Source organism: Canis lupus, chromosome 18 (assembly GCF_003254725.2).
Source record: "Canis lupus dingo isolate Sandy chromosome 18, ASM325472v2, whole genome shotgun sequence".
Classification (NCBI taxonomy): Eukaryota; Metazoa; Chordata; class Mammalia; order Carnivora; family Canidae; genus Canis; species Canis lupus.
The window spans coordinates 28308935-28327071 of record NC_064260.1 but is presented as its reverse complement, the minus strand read 5'-3'; the positions used below and the strand labels follow the sequence as shown (position 1 = coordinate 28327071).

Below are 18137 nucleotides of genomic sequence, written 5' to 3'. Positions count from 1 at the left end.
TTCAAATTCACTCTTCCTATTTATTTTGTAACACCAGGCACTCGTGGAAACCTTTTCAATCAAAAAGCAAGCTTTTTAAGATGAAGACAAATAAACAAAAACCAGGATGCTTTTTTTTTTTTTGAAAGGATCCTGTATATATTCATTATTTAGAAAACCCCTTATATATCCTCCTGCTTTATCAATACACAAAGTCAAAGCTGATATCCTCTAAGTGTCTATGATGTAGGCCCCAAAGATCTCTTTTCAACTGCATTCAATGAGTAAACTCTCCTGCTTTTGCAGCAAGCCCTTTGCTTTCATGAAATATAGTGTTTCTGGTCCATCAAGGTTCTTAGAGCATCAGGGTTCTTGCTGGTTTCTCTAAGCCTCTAGCATCCACTAGTCCAGAATTGAAGTGCTAGACTATTTGCTAGTGGTACTTTTGACTTTCTGTGAAGGTTCTTTTTGTATTTGTGGATAAAGTCCCTTCCTTAGGAAACTGGAGAGCCATTGTCTCTGTGATACCTACCCTGACAGACTTTATAATCAATTATAAATGAAAATCCAGATGAAATCCAATGAAATCCAGAGCCCCTCCATGGGCTATATTTAAGGTCAGAATTAATGTCTGTGTTAAAGGACAGTAATCTTAGAAGAGAACATAGGCAGCAACCTCTTCAACCTCAATCACAGCAACTTCTTGCTAGACATGTCTTCAAAGGCAAAGAAAAGAAAAGCAAACATTAACTATCAGGCTTCATTGAGATTAAAAGCTGCAGAGCAAAGGAAATAGTCAACAAAACTAAAAGGCAGCCTAGAGAATGGGAGAAGATATTTGCAAATGACATATCAGATAAGGGCTAGTATCCAAGATCTATAAAACAAGTTTGATCAAGTTTGAGTTTGATTTTATCAAACTCAAAACCCAAAAAACAAATAACCCAATCAAGAAATGGGCAGAAGACATGAACAGACATATCTCCAGAGAAGACATACAAATGGTCAACAGACACATGAAAAAATGCTCCACATCACTTGGCATTAGGAAAATAGATCAAAACCACAATGAGACACCACCTCACACCAGTCAGAATGATGAAAGCTAACAAGACCAGAAAGACGTGTTGGTGAGGATGCAGAGAAAGGGGAGCCCTCTTCCACTGTTGGTAGGAATCCCAGCTGGTGCAGCCACTCAGAAAAACAGTTGTGCAGGTTCCTCAATAAGTTAAAAATAGAGCTATTCTATGATCCAGCAATTACACTAGTAGGTATTTACCCCAAAGATACAGATGTGGTGATCTGAAGGGACACATACAATGGAATATGACTCAGCCATCAGAAAGGACAAACACCCACCATTTATATCAATGTGGATGGAACTGGAGGGTATTATGCTGAGAAAAGTAAGTCCATCAGAGAAAGAATTATCACATGGTTTCACTCATATGTGGAATATAAGAAACAGTGCAGAGGATCACAGGGTAAAGGAGGGAAAACTGAATGGGAAGCCATTAGAGAGGGAGAAAAAATATGAGAGACTCTTAACTATAAGAAACAAACTGAGGGTTGCTGGAGGGGAGGTAGGTGGAGGCATAATTGGGTGATGGGCATTAAAGAGGGCACATGATGTGATGAGCACTGGGTGTTTTTACATAACTGATAAATTATTGAACACCTGAAATTAAGTATGTACTATATGTTGGCTAATGGAATTTAAATTAAAGAAACATTTATTTGTCAAAACATGTTAAATCCAGTTCAAATGATGTATACTTTAAATAGTACAATTAATTTTTAGCGAATTTGAAAATTCTTTTATCGATCCTATATATTTAATTACTTAATGTACCTCTAATTTTAGTAATGTAATATTTCCTTATGTGTTACAATCCACAAATTTTGAATGAAGAATCTGACTTTTCCTCAAAAAATAGGGCAGTGATGTTAAGTCATGTTGTTACCATATACTGCTATTTTTGTTTATTCATCATAGTTACTTATTTTTTCTTGTGTGTAATAGGATGGATGGAATTGACATTTGACTCATAGACACCATCTACATGTATCGCAAAACAAGAGGCGATTGCAGTTAATTAATATCTGGGGTCAAAGCATGTGTGATAAAATAGAAGGGCACCAGATCTTAGATATTTTAAAGTATACGTGTGAAGAAAGGTGCTTAACTTTCTTCTGCTTCTACTGAGGCTACAGCAAGAAGCACCCGAGTTCATTTGTAGGCATAGGATTCACATTAAGAATTCTCTGACTTGCTCAAGAAATGTGAAATGTGAGAATACATTATCTAGAAATGTTACAGAACACTTTTTCTGCAGAACTTTTGGAAAATATAAGACAGATTACTTCCTGGCATCTCAAAGCACACTCTCTCCCTCTGCTAAACTCCTATAGCAAGTCATGTATGATGAGTAATGTGCTGCATCAGGCACTAGCAGCAGACAAAGATGAACAAGACACTGTCTTACTGTCAGGAGATGAAAGACAACTTTCGAACAGATATTGTAGTTATGTTAGTCTTTCGATTTTAGCACTGGGAATGGTTTTTATATAACTTGATAGTTAGAGCTCTAGGTTATGTATATGGTACAGGATATATATATATATATTCCTTAGTGCCTAAAACATTCTTTAACATGTCAGAGTTGGCACATTGTTAATTCAATTTGGTAAATATTCCTTCATTCAATAATTATTTTTAAATCCCTCCTATGTGAACCAATCATCTCTTTGAGATAGTATTTTGTGTATAACCTTACCAAAATGCAGAAGAATGGATTTGGTGAAATTTGGATTTTTTTGTGTGTGGGGGATGGGTGCTTTGTTTTGCCTTGTCTTCTTGCTTGCTTCTTTGTTTGTTTTACATCTTTATGGTTCTGCCTTGATTATATTTTACAGTTAGTAATGAAAATAGATCCATCACAGTATCTTCAAAAATGCTTCCAAGGGACTTCCATTTTTAGGATGTTGGAGTAGATTCTCCTTCTATTCATCCCATTAAGTACACTGAAAACCCTGGAAATTATATATACATATATATATATGTATATATATATATATATATATAATTGCATAAGAAGACCTTGAAAGGTGACGAGCATGAGGCAGACAATCTAGGAAGCTTAGATCCAAGTAATGACACGGTGGTAGGAGTTTTCTGGGTTTTCCCTTTGCCTCATATACCCCAGATTTAAGGTAGAAGAGACCAGAGATTGAGAAATACTGACAATACTGACAAGTACCAACAAAAAAGAGAAACAATAAAGTCCTGCTCTTTCTATTCAAAAGACAAAGAAAAGCCAGCTTAGCAAGAAAGAAAACTGTGAGACAATTACTCTCATCCAGATAAACATCACAGAAAAAAAATTGCGGCTCTCTCCCAGAGACCAGCAAAATCTAATGCAGACCTAGATTTTCACCTTCTCCAAGCTATGAAGGGTCCCCCAAACTATCTACTAAGGCGATATCAGAAAAGGCCAGTTAGGACACCAGCATGTGTATCCTTGCCACGTAGCAACAAGGCACCCTCCAACCCTTGCCCTCTCAGCAGAAATGACATGGGGACAGACCCTGGTCTACTATCTCCACCCAACAGTCATAGGAGGACCTCTCCCTGACATGCCAGAATGATGTCAGAGTTGGCCACATGGAGAGTTGGGGCTTTCACCTCCACTCAGCCGGCATGAGGCCAACCCCCCGCCCGTGCTGTCAGTGGTGGCCACGTGGGTAGCCGTTTCATGCACTGGAAATATCAGTAAAAGCCTAGTAGGAGTTGAAACTCCTGCCCATAAGTAATGAGAAGCTCCCATCCACTCAAGTGTCAACAAAGGCCAAATAAGGAACATGGAATTCTACTCCTGATATTAACTCTACCTTTGTTCCCCTACTGGTGCAAAATCAGAGGTCAGCCAAAATGGAAGGTTTAAATAAGATATAGAGTCTCATACTAAAATGCTCAAAATGTCCAGATTCCAATTGCAAGTTACTCATTACACCAGTAACCAGGAAGATTTCAAGTGAAATGAAAAAGACAGTTCACAGATGCCCACATGAAGAAGAGCAACTGCACATCCACAGGCAATCAAATTAAATCTGACTTAAGTTACATCTCTTACTAAACAAAACTTAACTCAAAATGGATTCTGCACTTAAATATAATATGTAAGACTATAAAAGTGTTAGGGGAAAAAAAAAAAACTCAGAAGGCCTGGGGGTAGGCAAAGAATTCTTAGACTGGACACCGACAGCATGATCCATGAAGGGGAAAACTGATAAATGGGACATCAGCAAAATTCAAGACTTTTGTTCTGTGACTCCTAGTAGTGAAAAGACAAGTTACAAAATGGGAGAGAGCATTTGCAAACTATTTATCTGGCAAGGACTAGTACTTGGAATATACAAAAAGTTCTCAAAACTCAACAGTTAAAAACAAAAAACAGGGGACCATGGGTGGCTCAGTCCATTAAGTGTCTGCCTTCGGCTCAGGGCATGATCCCAGGGTCCTGGCATCGAGCCCCACACCTGGCTCCCTGCTCAGCGAGGAGTCTGCTTCTCCCTCTCCCTCTGCCCCCATCCCCCCAACTCATTCTCTTTCTTGCTATCTCTCAAATAAATACATAATCTTAAAAAAAAAAAATTAGAAAATGGGCAAGAGACACAAACAAATATTTCCCAGAAGAGAATATGCATATAGTAAATAAGCACAGAAAATGATGTTAAGCATCACTAGTTTTTAGGCAACTGAAAATAAAAACACAATTAGATGATTAGAGAAAAAGCTCTCTGACATTGGTCTTGGCAACATTTTTTATATATATATATGACACCAATAGCACAAGCAACAAAGGCGAAAATCAACAAGTGGGATGAGGAGGCTGCATTTTGCACTTGCACAGCCACCAAGGCCAAGGTTGATTGCCAGTTGGAATTTGCGGGCCACGGCCTTGGGATGCTGTGGGTGGAAACAGGGGAGGCTGTTCTCAGGCTGGCTGGAATCTGTAAACACGACAACCTGTGGGGCTGAATCTTGCAAAATCTGTAGGCAGTCTGAGTCTAGTTTCTTTAGTGGCCAAAGCTGATGAGGTCCTCTGCAGAGTAGGTCACTACGAGCCACTGTCATTCCCACCACATGGCGGATACAGGTGACCCTGCCCTTCTAACTTGTTCTCAGCTACTCCTTAACATGTTAACTTTGCCAGTCCCTGGATGGGGTCACGCCCCCAGAGTCCTTCATGCAGTGTCCCAATGGTTGGGGTAGCTCACTCCTCACTCTGTCCTCCCTTTCCTGGTGAGAGGATCTTTTTTCTAGCTTTCCTGTTACAAATCAAAACCATAATGAGATAGCTCTGCACACCTGTTAAATGGACTATTATCAAAAACCAAAACAAAACAAAACAAAATCTAGCAACAAGTGTTGGCAAGGATGTGGAGAAGAGGGAAGGCTGGTGCACCATTGGTGAGAATGTAAATTGGTGCAGCCACTGTGGAGAACAGCATGGGGATGTCCCTCAAAATTAAGAACAGAACTGTCACAGGATCCAGTAATTTTCTGGATATATATGCAAAGAAAATGAAATTATCTTGAGCAGATACCTGCACTTCCATGTTCAGTGCAGCGTTATTCACAATAACCAAGACACAATAACAACCTAAGTGTCAATCAATAGATGGATTTAAAAAAAATTATATATATATGAATAGAAAATTATATATATATGAACTATTATTCAGTCATAAAAATCCCTGCCATTTGTGATGACATGGGTAGAACTTGAAGGCATTATGCTAAATAAAATAGGTCAGACAGAGAAAGATAAACACTGTAAGATGTCACTTACGTGGAATCGAAAATGTGGAACCCTGAAACACAGATCGATTGTTACCAAGGCCTGTGGGTGGAAGTCATAGGGAGGCCCTGCTCCGAAGGCATCAGCTTTGTGAGAAGATGAACAAGCCTTGGAGAGCTAACCCACAGCCTGATGATGACAGTTAGCAACGATACTGTTTGTACAGTTGAACGTTGCTAAGAGAATGGCTCTCAACTGTTCTCCACCAGCTCCCCCAACAGTACAACGGTAATTATCCAAGATGAAGCAAGCTGGTAACAAACTTTATTGTGGCAAACGGTCCACAACGTGAACCTGTATCAAGTCCTCTGGTGGTTGGTACACCTTACACAGTGTTATATGCCAGCCATGTTATAATAAAGCCAGGAAAAACCTCTAACTATGCAACCATCATATAATCCAGCAGTGCACGTCTAGGCAGTGAAATGAAATCCTAGGTTCACACAAAAATCTTGTACATATATTTTTATAGCGACTTTATTTATAACAGTCCCAAATCGGACACAACGGAGACGTCCTTCAGCAGGTGAATGGTTAAACACACTGCTGCATATCCCTACCAGAAATACTACTTAGTCGCAAAAAATAATGAATAAACTATTGCACCCATAACTTAGATGGGCCTCTTGAGCATTGGGTTGCACGATAAAAGCCAGTTCCATGGCTAAAATAACAAGACAGAAAACCACAAATATTGGCGCAGATGTGGAGAAAGGGGAGCCCTCTTGCACCGTTGGTGGCAATGCAAGCTGGTGCAGCCACTCTGGATACAGTGTGCACGGTCCTCAAGAAGTTAAAAACAGAGCTACCCTACGACCCAGCAATTGCACTATGGGGATTTACCCCAAAGATAGTGAAACACCGGGACACCTGCACCTCAATGTTCACAGCAGCAATGTCCACAATAGCCACACTGTGGAAGGAGCCTCAGTGTCCATCAACAGATGAATGGATAAAGAAGCTGTGGTCTGTGTATACAGTGGAATATTCCTCAGCCATTAGAAACGACAAATACCCACCATTTGCTTCGATGTGGGTGGAACTGGAGGGTATTATGCTGAGTGAAATAAGTCAATCGGAAAATGAAAACATTATATGGTCTCATTCATTTGGGGAATATAAGAAATAGTGAAATGGATTATAAGGGAAAGGAGGGGAACTGAGTGGGGAAAAACTAGAGAGGGAGACAAGCCATGAGAGATTCCTGACTCTGGGAAACAAACACAGGGTTGAGGAAGGGGAGGTGGGGAGGGGAGTTGGGGTAACTGGATGATGGGCACTGAGGAGAGCACGTGATGGGATGAGCACTGGGGGCTACATGTTGGCAAATGGAATTTAAGTTTTTTTTTTTTTTTTAAAGAAAAAAGCGGATTCCAAATGTCACATATGATTCCATTCATACAACATTCTTGTAGTGAGAAAGTGATAGAAACTGAAAGATCAATAGTTGCCAGCTACTGAAGGAAAAGGTCAGGGGGTGGGAATGAAGTGGGTGTGGCTACAAAAGGACAACAGGAGGGCCCCTGGTGGTGAGAAGAATGCTCTCTGCATGGTGACTGCATGACCAGCAAGACCCTGGCTGCCATCAAGTTCTGTGAGATAATTATCTCTAGGGGGGCCAGGGGGAGGGGGTACACAGAATTCCCCCCATGTCATTGCTTAAAATCACACATTAATGTACAGTTGTCACAATGTTACAATTGTCGCCACAAAATACTTTAATTAAAGCAATAAAATGAAATCAGTCACCAATAACGTCACATGTACATATTTTATATCTGGACCAGGTGGCCGTCACAGAAATGCCCTTAGCTGACTTTAAGGAAAACTGTCAGATTCACAGCCCTGCTACCTCAGGGCCGATGCTTTCCGTTGTGCTCAGTAAAAAGTGACTACCTCTCGTTCAAGACCCTCCCCCGCTAATTTGTTTTGAGAGGTGGGGCATGGGTCACCACAAAGGACATTCCCTTGGCCAGTCGGCTCTGTCTGTGGATCCCCTTCTGGTTTCTCAGCCTGTAATCCTGGCTGAACATGATCCCTCAGAAAATTCTGAGTCCCAGCTCCACATGGTCCCCAGTCGGAGCTCCTGAGGCACTGGCACCTGCCAGCTGCTCTAACTTCTAAGAGACATGGATCTTGGCAATGTGGAGTCCTCCCCACCCCTGAGCTTCTAAAGCTCCTCTACTTTTCAGGCAACACCCTCACCCGAGACTCTGAAATTCCAGTTCTACAAACTCCCTCCCTCAGGATTCTAACAGTCTAATCACCCCCCAAACACTTGCCCACTGTCCCCGTACTCAGGACAGCCACTTCTCTAGTGGCTCCTTCTAGAATTCCCCAGGGTCCCCCTTTCACCTTTTCCGTTCTGCAAAAACCTGGTGAATCATTCTCCAATCTCATCTGTTAAAATCACCATGGCACGGTTGCTGTTTCCTGAGTGCGGCCTAACAGGTGCAGGTTATCAGGACAGGGTTCGAAGCCGAGTGAAGGGAAAGTAGCTGGACGGGCCATGAAAGTCTCTTCACGGGGCAAAACAATGAGCTGAACAAATACAGGACTAAGAAAATCAGAAATGAGAAGTGGGGTGTGGGGTGGACAGGAGTTCGGGGAGAAGCAGAGTCGCAAAGAAGTAAGAGCTCTGTTGTTTTTGAGAACAGGACAAACTGATGAGGATAGTATTGCCTTTTTACCCCTTGTTTTCAAGTTTTACTTCACTTCTGTTGACATATGTTACCAGAATAATCTTTTTTTCCACCTACACGGGTCTTTCTTCTCTATAAACAAAAGATACTAACTAAATGCAAGCAGCATTCACTTTTCTGAATAGATAGGACTCCAATGAAAGCCAAAGAAAGGGGACAATCATACATACTTAAAAAAAAGAGAGAGAGAGTGCAAAAGAGCTTCACCAGGAACCTGAGTGGTTCAGTCGGTTAAGCATCTGGCTTGGGCTCAGGGTGATCTTGTGATCTCAGGGTCCTGGGATCAAACCGGCATCAGGCCTCACGCTACGCAGGGAGTCTGCTTGTCCCTCTGCCCCTTCCCTGCTCATGCACTCTCTATTTCTCTCTCAAACAAATCAGTACAATTAAAAAAAAAAAAAAAGTAAGAAAGAAAAAAAAAAGCTTCAAATCTTTTCTTTCTTTATTGGTTCATATTCCTCTACCAGACTTTATCCGAATGTAGCCTTTTCGTCTTTTTTTTTGGCCTTTTCATCTTTTGCGAGCACTTCCCATACTACAAAACAGCTCCTTATTCTATGTTTTTATGCGACTCTCAAAGCAATGAGGTCTCCCTAGAGACAGATAGCATGTCCTCTAGTAGCTTAATCTTACACAATGTGATAGAGTCGGTGCAAGAAACAAGAGTTGTCTTCCGGGAAGCTCTTGAGTTATGAATTTAGGTCAGAGAGCTGTTATACATGCAACCCAAGGAGACTAAATATTAACAGGAAAATGTGTGAGCAATTCCTCCTCTGACTGTGGTTTCAGGTTCTTGCAACATTTCTACTTTCCCTCCTTAGAACAGCATGACTGATTCAACCAAGTGTTTGCCACGGAAAATGGCAAGTACAAATGTCTCACTTGCCATAGATGGAGCTTCAAGTTTGGATCTTTTATCTGTTCACAGAGTGAAACACCACAGATGAATGAACAGATTATTTCCATTGAACCAAGCTGGACGGCTCTTGCTTCTAGGCTCAGGTAGCCTTGACCCCTGATGGTACAAGATGCAGCTCAAGGAGATGCCCCGACACGCGCCCCACACCTCACATACTGCCATTTGTAGGAGTCGCTTGGACTTTCTTGCTTCCCCCACTGGTCCATTTAGATGAGTTCCACTTTCCCAATAGCCCAACAGCAACTACTTTCATGCTGTTACCACCTCAAGCTTTCCAGTCTCCCCAGGTTTGCAAAGGGAGACGAAAAAGCCGGCCACCTTTCCCAAACACTTTGTTCCACATTAATGACTTAACTTCTGCCCCCATTTCCAAAAAAGAGGGGGCATCCCCAGTTGTCTGCTTGTTTCACTCTGAACCCTGGGCAGGCCAATCTGCCACTCTTTCCACTCCCAGGCAGCGCCAAGAACATCTGCTCCAGGAACACTCAGTCTGACTCCCGCCCCTCCACAGAAATCACTGCTAGTAAAAGTTTTATGAAGTGGGTTCTTTTGTTTCCCCCCTGCTTCCTCCTCGTGTAACTGATGGAAGCCCAAATGAGCAAGATGAAATGGCCAGATATTTAACCATATGTCAGCATCCGCATGTGTGTGTTTGGGAGGGAAGAGAAGCTGTCAGCTGTACCAAAGGAGTATTATAATCATCCGAAACGCAATTAGCAACCCCGCAGTCAATGAACATGTGAAGGATTCTAGCAGAGTAAATTATACCTCTCACTTACCTGTAGCAAATCATCCATGGACCAGTCTCCTTGTTCATGAAACTCGAATCCAGTCGTTTTATTTAGACTCCAGAGTAGTTTCAGGATGTTTCCATACTGTTAATCTGCGTGGGTGAGCTCTGTTCTTCCAGCAACTCCTGTAAAAATACACACACCCGCACTCACACACGGAATTAAAGAATATCCTTGGAATTTAAATACCAGATGACTACTGGTTGAGAGTTTAGATATGTTAGCACCCATAACGCACGCTAAAATCTTTTTGCCACTCTTATTATCTGTAATAGAAAAGTCGGTTTAGTAGGAAGTGATGGGTCTTAAAAACTATACTGCCTGTCAATGTGGCTTGGTATCTATAATTACACCTAACTTCAGAAGTGCAGCAGGTGGATGGCACAATCTTCATAAAAATTTATTGATTAGAGACTCGATTTAATACATTTGACTAAAATTGGCCTGTTATTTGCAGGCCCTCAGGAGGTGGTGAGGAATTCAACATTTGGAGAAGTTGCCCATGGGCCTGGGATTGTACTAGTACTTTTTATACAAGCAATAACAATAACAAAACAAGCAAAATAGATAAAATAATGAGATAATTATTTTCTACAAACACACGAGTTTTATCCTGTCTTGCACAGATTCAGCTAACTTCTCCGCACACTCTGAAAGAAGCTAGTTTCACCTACATTTGCACATCAACTTCAGAATTCCTGACCTATAAGCGCATCTTTGTTTTGGATTTTTCTTTTAACTGGTTATAGCACTCCTGGTGCCCTCCCTGACTCACCCAGTTTTATAAAATCTTTAATACCTGTTCATTTTATATCTGTATGAGGAGTCATGATTTGATTTGCCCTTTTTTTTTGACATAACCATCTACCATTCTTCACTTCAACCCCACGGGGCGTATACATTGTTAGGTACATTTTACTCAGCTGCTGCAAGACTCAGCAGGGTCCCATGATTTACCTGAGGGCCACAAACACAGACAGACAGACCTCCCCGACTGGTAGCCATTGTGCTATAGGCTCAGGGCGCAAAGCTAAGCAAGGCTGTCTTTATCCTCAAGGTCAAGGAGACCAGGGTAGGTCTTAATTGAGTGTTGGCTATATGCAAGGTGCTTACATAGATATCCAGGAACTAAAAACACATGATAAATTCTCACTATCCAAAACTCACCACTTGCTTCAGGAAACACCAAACTCAAAGAGATTCCAACAGTGCTATACGCCTCACTATCTGAACTCATTCTATAAACTCTTAATAACTGAATTCAGAAATCAAGTAGGTTTGTACAGGAAAAGGCACTCAATTGTTATCTTTATATCCTCAAAGTCACCTTGTGAGGTAGGCATTCTTCCCATTTTTACAGATAAGAAAAATGAGGCTTAGGGAGAGTGATGTTAAAAAAAAATCACATCACTTTAGAATAGAAAGAGATAGCAAGATCACACAGCCCAATGTCTTCTTTTTATAGATGGAAAAGCAGAGCTCAGGGAAATAGAGTGATTCTCTTAAATCTTTTATTCAGCTACGAGCAGGGCTTGTCTCCACATCCCCTGCTTCTAGCTTCTCTGCATCTTTCCATTTATCGGGGTCTAGCTATGTAAGAGAATGGGCCACCCATCTGTCAAAGCCGGCAGAAAAAGTGAGGGGTAAATTATTAAAACTTTCTGAAGGCTGTGAGGAGGCCCCAGGATCTCTCCAACCCATCTTACCTCGTTATTTATCTATCCAGCTAATCTGAAGTTTTCCGTCTGAATTTGTTTCCCTTTCTACTCTAATATTTGATTGTATATGTTTATGAGTCTACATAAGCAATGCTATGAGCTATTTTAAATATTCCAAAAAGGCAGTGACTGCCATCATCCGCAATAAGACAAAAGCCACCTGAATTGTCCAGTCTCTTTATGGGTAGATTTAAAGCAACTCAAGGAGGGAATCACTAAAGAAAAAAAAAAAAAAAAAAAAAAAAGGACTAATACCTGTCTGGAATGACAGATGGCTATATTTTCCAGATTAATAAGAAGATGAGAAACACATCAAGTATCATCAAAGAACGAACTCTGTTCAGCAGGGAAAAAAATAAAAATTCAAGTTACAGGTTCATGTAACAGTAAGAAAATATGACAGGGGTCTTTGGTGGCCCAAATTCTGGGAATCATTTTTCTACGTTCAGCCATTGCCTGTGGATTCTAAAGACCTCTACGGAAAACCATGGTCCTGGATGGCTTGACACTTCAGTAAGCTTTTGCTCGCAAGTTCAAGCACGTTCCCCCCGTCAGCAGCAACAGGAGGGCAGGAGTGATCCCTTTCCCCATTTGCAGAGTGTCGCTGAAAATTTGGGTGAATTTCAGAATCTCTGGCAGAGTCAATTACTTCTCATCCACTTACAGTCTCACAGACCAGAAACGTTTAGGGCCGCGCCCTCAGGACTACTAGACCGTAGCACCAAGCAGATTCCATGCTTTTCTTCTTTTTCTGCCCACTTCATCCCAACTCTTCTTGCTTTCATCCCCTCCTCTATTCTCTTTGCTCATCTACCATTTTTGTCTCCTTCCTGTTCCTCCTTTTCCTCCTCCCCCTCCACACGAGTATTGCTAGGAGGAAATTATGGTCGTAGGTATCTAATGAACAGGCTTCTACTAGATCACCTCTCAATAAGCAGAACAGAGAGAAAGGACACCTGTTACTAGCAGGCCTCCGAATACTGTGTCGCCCCAGCAGCAACAGGTCACTTTTTTGGAGGGAAAAAAACGCAACACATTTGTCATTTTTCTGTCCTTTCAGCCATTCACAACATGCTTCTTCCATGGAGCTGATTTTGCTTCAAGACTTCACACCCTCCAGAGACTTTCCCTTAGGAAATTTACAACCTCTGTTCCTTTCCAAGTCATCAAAATTCTAATGGAGTAGTGTACTATGTAAACCTATGCTAATTTCCATCATTATGCAGATGTCCACGAACATTGCAGGTTTCCACCTAAAAGTGTTATTTCCCTCTAGAGTCAAAGGTACTCGGATGAGCTGTTGATCCCATTGTTAAAATATAATCCCCCTATCACGAGGCCACCAAATTTATCAAACCGCTGCCAGGAAAACAAGATCCCCCTGGGGAGGTTCGTGAATTGAGCAATGTTGAATTGCTGCTTGTATTGAAAATGGAGGGATGGGAAAACATTCTAAAGAAACTTAACTTTTTAATTAATCATAATCTCCTACCTTTGTGAATTTTAAAAATTTCTGCTTTTGTTTTCATTTCAGAAGCTCTGTTTGGCTTCCACTGAGCTGCCAGGAAAACAGTACAAAAATATTTTTCATGCGTTGTCCCATATAATCCTCAAAATAATTTAAAAGAGTGTGCCTGGAATGCATCATTGTTAAACATTTAGAAATTGATGTTTTAGTGACCTTACCTGATATGGCCAAGGCTACACTGCTAGTCTTCAGTGTTAAAACTCAGACCTTCTACTAGTTTCCATGTTCTTTTCCACTTATATAGGATTTTCACTGTAAACATGTTGGCCTACAATTGGTCCAAGCTGGCCTTTCCTTGTATCAATATATCTAAATGTTTAAAGTGCATATGGTCTATGCCGAGTGAGATCTTCAAAGAGAGTGATGTTCCATTGAGGAAAAATAAGAAGGCTCCCATTCAGTCTTGTAACCAATTATATCTATGATGTTAATAAAATTGGATGGGGGGCAAAGACTATGGTTAAGATACATTCAATGATAAAGCCAGAGGTCTCACGTGGAATTAGGATGTGAGTTGACATTTCCATAAATCCACCCTATCCCTGTGGCCTTTCCATGCACCTAAATCAAAGAGCTAGTATTTCCAATTAATAAAAATATCTCCAGCTAACAAAAGAGAGGAAGTTGCGATAGGCACTAGACCAAGACAAACATCAACTTCCTTATATGTGTTCTACATATAATAAGAAAGGCAAGGTTTTTGAAATCTAACAGTGGGTGAATGTGGCTTCAGAACCCTAATGTAGGGATCCCTGGGTGGCGCAGCGGTTTGGCGCCTGCCTTTGGCCCAGGGCGCGATCCTGGAGACCCGGGATCGAATCCCACATCGGGCTCCCGGTGCTTGGAGCCTGCTTCTCCCTCTGCCTGTGTCTCTGCCTCTTTCTCTCTCTCCGTGTGACTATCATGAATAAATAAATTTAAAAAGAAAAAAAAATTAAAAAAAAAAAAAGAAAAGAACCCTAATGTAGCATTTACAACATCTACCCTCAACCCTGCCCACCATTCCGGCTTGATATGAGAATTAAAATATCTACACTTAGGGGCACCTGGACGGCTCAGTCAGTTAGGTGGATGACTCCTGACTTTGGTTCAGGTCATGATCAAGGTTGTGAGATCAAGCCCCACATCAAGCTCTGTGCTGGGCATGGAGTCTGCTTGAGATTTTCTTATTCCTCTCCCTCTGTCCCTCCTCACTTGCTCACTCTTTCTCAGATAAATAAATCTTTAAAAATAAAATAAAATAATTAGGACTCTTATCTCCACATTCAGCACCAGGTCTGTCTTAGGGATCTATTCTAACAAGAGGTCAAATTCTTTGGCTCCAGTTGTGCATCTTGCAACATGCTGCTATTAATTGTGCAGAGTACAACACAAGAGCAAGAGTTAAGGGAAGTATAGATGCGGTGATTCCCTCTAGATGCAGTCCTAGAGACCAGCAGACACTGATATGCCCTCGAGGGTTGAGCCCTGGTGTCAGTAAGTGTTCTCATCTCTTGCCCATGTGACCAGCCCCTTTTCAAACCCAACAGTTGCTCTGTATGTACACATTTACTGTGACTATTTCCAAGAGTATATATTTTCACCATTTGAGTGTGAACACATAATTTATAATATAAGCTGAAACAGAAACACTAATGCTTAATACAGAATCTTTGCAAATTATATCCCAACAAATAATACATTTAATACAGAATCATGAGACCCAAATTGCTAACCATAGGGAAGAGGGAATGCATCATCTTCTAATACTATTTTACTGAATATAAATGAATAAAGGGCTCTTTTATTACATTTGGGTCATCAGCATTCCAAATCTCAATGGGGCTTTTGACATAAACATACAATCAAGAGCTGAGTTATTATTTTTATAACGATAATATCCTAGCTGGTGCCTTCAATCAGAAGCATGATAAATAATCACAATTCATATAACTCAATAACGTGTTAATACATCGATCTCAAAAAAAGATCTGATGCCAGTGTATATCTTTCATTCATTCCCACAGTCTATCTGATAATAAACTTTGAAACAAAATCTAAGTTTAAACATGATTATGGTACTCTAGTCAGATGTTCAAGTCCAACCTGCCTAGAAACACTTCAAAATAAGATGTGCAGTGCATCTGATTAAGTCACATCCAACTGTTTCAGCTAAGGTGTTTTTTTGTTTTTTTTGTTTTGTTTTGTTTTGTTTTTGTTTTTGTTTTGTTTGTTTTTTTAGCTAAGTTTTAAAGATAAGTATGACTTTTAGGAAAATTGTGGGTATTTTTTCATTCATTCATTCTCAGGAAGGCAAAATTACATTATAAGCATCTGCACTCATAATGCCATACAACCTCAGTTTCAAACCCAGGTTGTCAATCACTGGCTTTATTGCCTTCAGATTACTCTCTGACTTGTCTCCTCATCTATATCAGGGTATAATTACGATATTTAACTAAAAGCCTTGTTTTAGTATTAAATGAGATAACGTACAGAAAGCAAAAAGACAGTACTTCTGACATATGATAAATGCTAAATTAATTTTTTCCGGTTATCCATGACATTTTTGAAATGCCTACTAAATGTTACCTACTTTGTTAGGCAACATCCAGGTGACGTATTTGTCAACTATGCCCCCACCTTGTCACATACAACTCAATCCCAAATCCCAAACATAAAGAAATTAGAGCATTCTCACAGAGCAGTAAAGGAAGGAATGCACATTCTGGAGTCATGTATTTATTTAAGTTTGCATTTAAATTCCAGTTGGTTAACATAGTCTCATATTAGTTTCAGGTGTACAATATAGTGATTTGGCACTTCTGTACATTCCCTGCAGCTCCTGACAACGAGTGCACTCCTTAATCTCCAGCCGCTATTTCACCCATCCCCCTACCATCTCATCTCTGGTAACTATCAATGTGTTCTCTATAGTAGAGGCTGTTTCTTCATTTGCTTCTCTTCCTTTCTCTTTTTCCCTTTGTTCATCTGTTTTATTTTTTTTTAATTTTTTTTAAAGATTTATTTATTTATTCATTCAGAGAGAGCGAGAGAGAGGCAGAGACACAGGCAGAGGGAGAAGCAGGCTCCATGCAGGAAGCCCGATGTGGGACTGGATCCCCGGTCTCCAGGATCACACCCCGGGCTGCAGGCGGCGCTAAACTGCTGCACCACCAGGGCTGCCCTGTTCATCTGTTTTAATTCTTAAATTCCACATGAGTGAAATCATATGGTATTTCTCTTTCTCTGACTTATTTCACTTAGCATAATACTCTCTAGCTCCATCTGCATCATTGCAAATGACAAGATTTCATTGTTTATGGCTGAGTGATATTCCATTGCAACATCTTTATCCAGTTGATTGACACTTGTGCTGTTTACCTGATTTGCCTCTGCCTCTTCCCCACCTCCCCTGACTCGTTTGCCCTCTCTCTCTCAAGTGAACAAATAAAATCTTTAAAAAATACTTCAGGTAAGAATAAAGCCAGCACATTTTTAATAAAACCATTTCATCATTCATTCATCATCTTCAAAATGGCCTAAATGGTTATGTTAAAACTTGGAATTCTCAGATGGCTCGGCATTTTGTACTGGACTGAACTGGCATAGGAAGAGGCGGCCCTTGGGGCCCAGCCCTCTCCCTTAGCCCTAAATATATTCCTACCCCCTGTTAAGTCCAGCTTTATAGGAGGGACCTCACCCGCATGCATGTCAACATTCCAGCCGGCCTGTCCAAGCTCCAACCACATATCTTATACAGAGCCACCTTGAGTTTCTAGGTACACACTGCAGTAATGATACCTGTTCTTAGGACACACTAAAGGAAGAGCCCCATGGAGACCGAAAAAAGTCTTTGAGTAGGAATTCCAGATCCCAACTAACATTAAGGCCTGATCTAAAGGTTGCTTGGGGACTATAAAGTGGGACCCTCCCCTTAACTACATGAAGTCCATGGCTATAAAAGAGAACTGACTGAAGAAATGCCATGTGGATGTTTTTAAAGAGTGGAGCCCAGGGAAAGGACCTCTCATGCTTGAGTCTAAAAGCAGAATCAGGACTTGGGAGCCAGGCCATTGGGGTTCTGACTCTGCTTCTGTTATTTAGCAATTAAGTACTCTCAGGCAAGTTATTTAGCCTCTATGCCTCAGTTTCCTTGTAAAATATGAATAACATTTACTTCATAGTACATGTCTGAGGATTAAGTAAGGAGTTAAGGCCCACAAAGCAGTTTGAGAGTAGCTAGCAGAAAGGAGGTTTTGAATAATTCTAGCAATTAGCTATCATTGTTACAATTATTGGTAAAATGAGTAATAGTAATATTGTTAGTAGTGGTAATAATAATAAGTTGCTAGTACTGAAATAATATAGTAAATCTTAGCAATAAGTTGCAATCAGGTGTTTATTTTGTCTTGTTTTGTTTGGAATAAGGGTCACTTAGATAACATTTATTTAGCTAGAATATATCTTTACTCTGGGTAAGTAATTAAGATTTGAATTCTGAATGTGACCACATGATTGAACTAACCTAGGTTTATCTCCCATTACAAAACAGAAATGTTGAATGTGAATCTAAGAAAGAGAACAACAGATACACAGCTCTGAAGGAAAAAGAAAAAAAAAAGTGGAAGAAATACTGCCAGATGTGAGAAATGAA

General features: G+C 40.6%; 1 protein-coding gene across 7 annotated transcripts in view; it reads right to left on the bottom strand.

Moving 5' to 3' along the window:
- The window catches only part of LRRC4C (leucine rich repeat containing 4C), a 1155306-nt gene that overhangs the window by 452718 nt on the left and 684451 nt on the right, over positions 1–18137 (bottom strand). For all 7 annotated transcript variants that reach the window (XR_007403558.1, XM_049096568.1, XM_049096569.1 and 4 more), the window contains one exon: positions 10244–10380. The gene's annotated coding sequence lies outside the window, so the exon portion shown is untranslated. The remainder of the gene's footprint in view (positions 1–10243; positions 10381–18137) is intronic.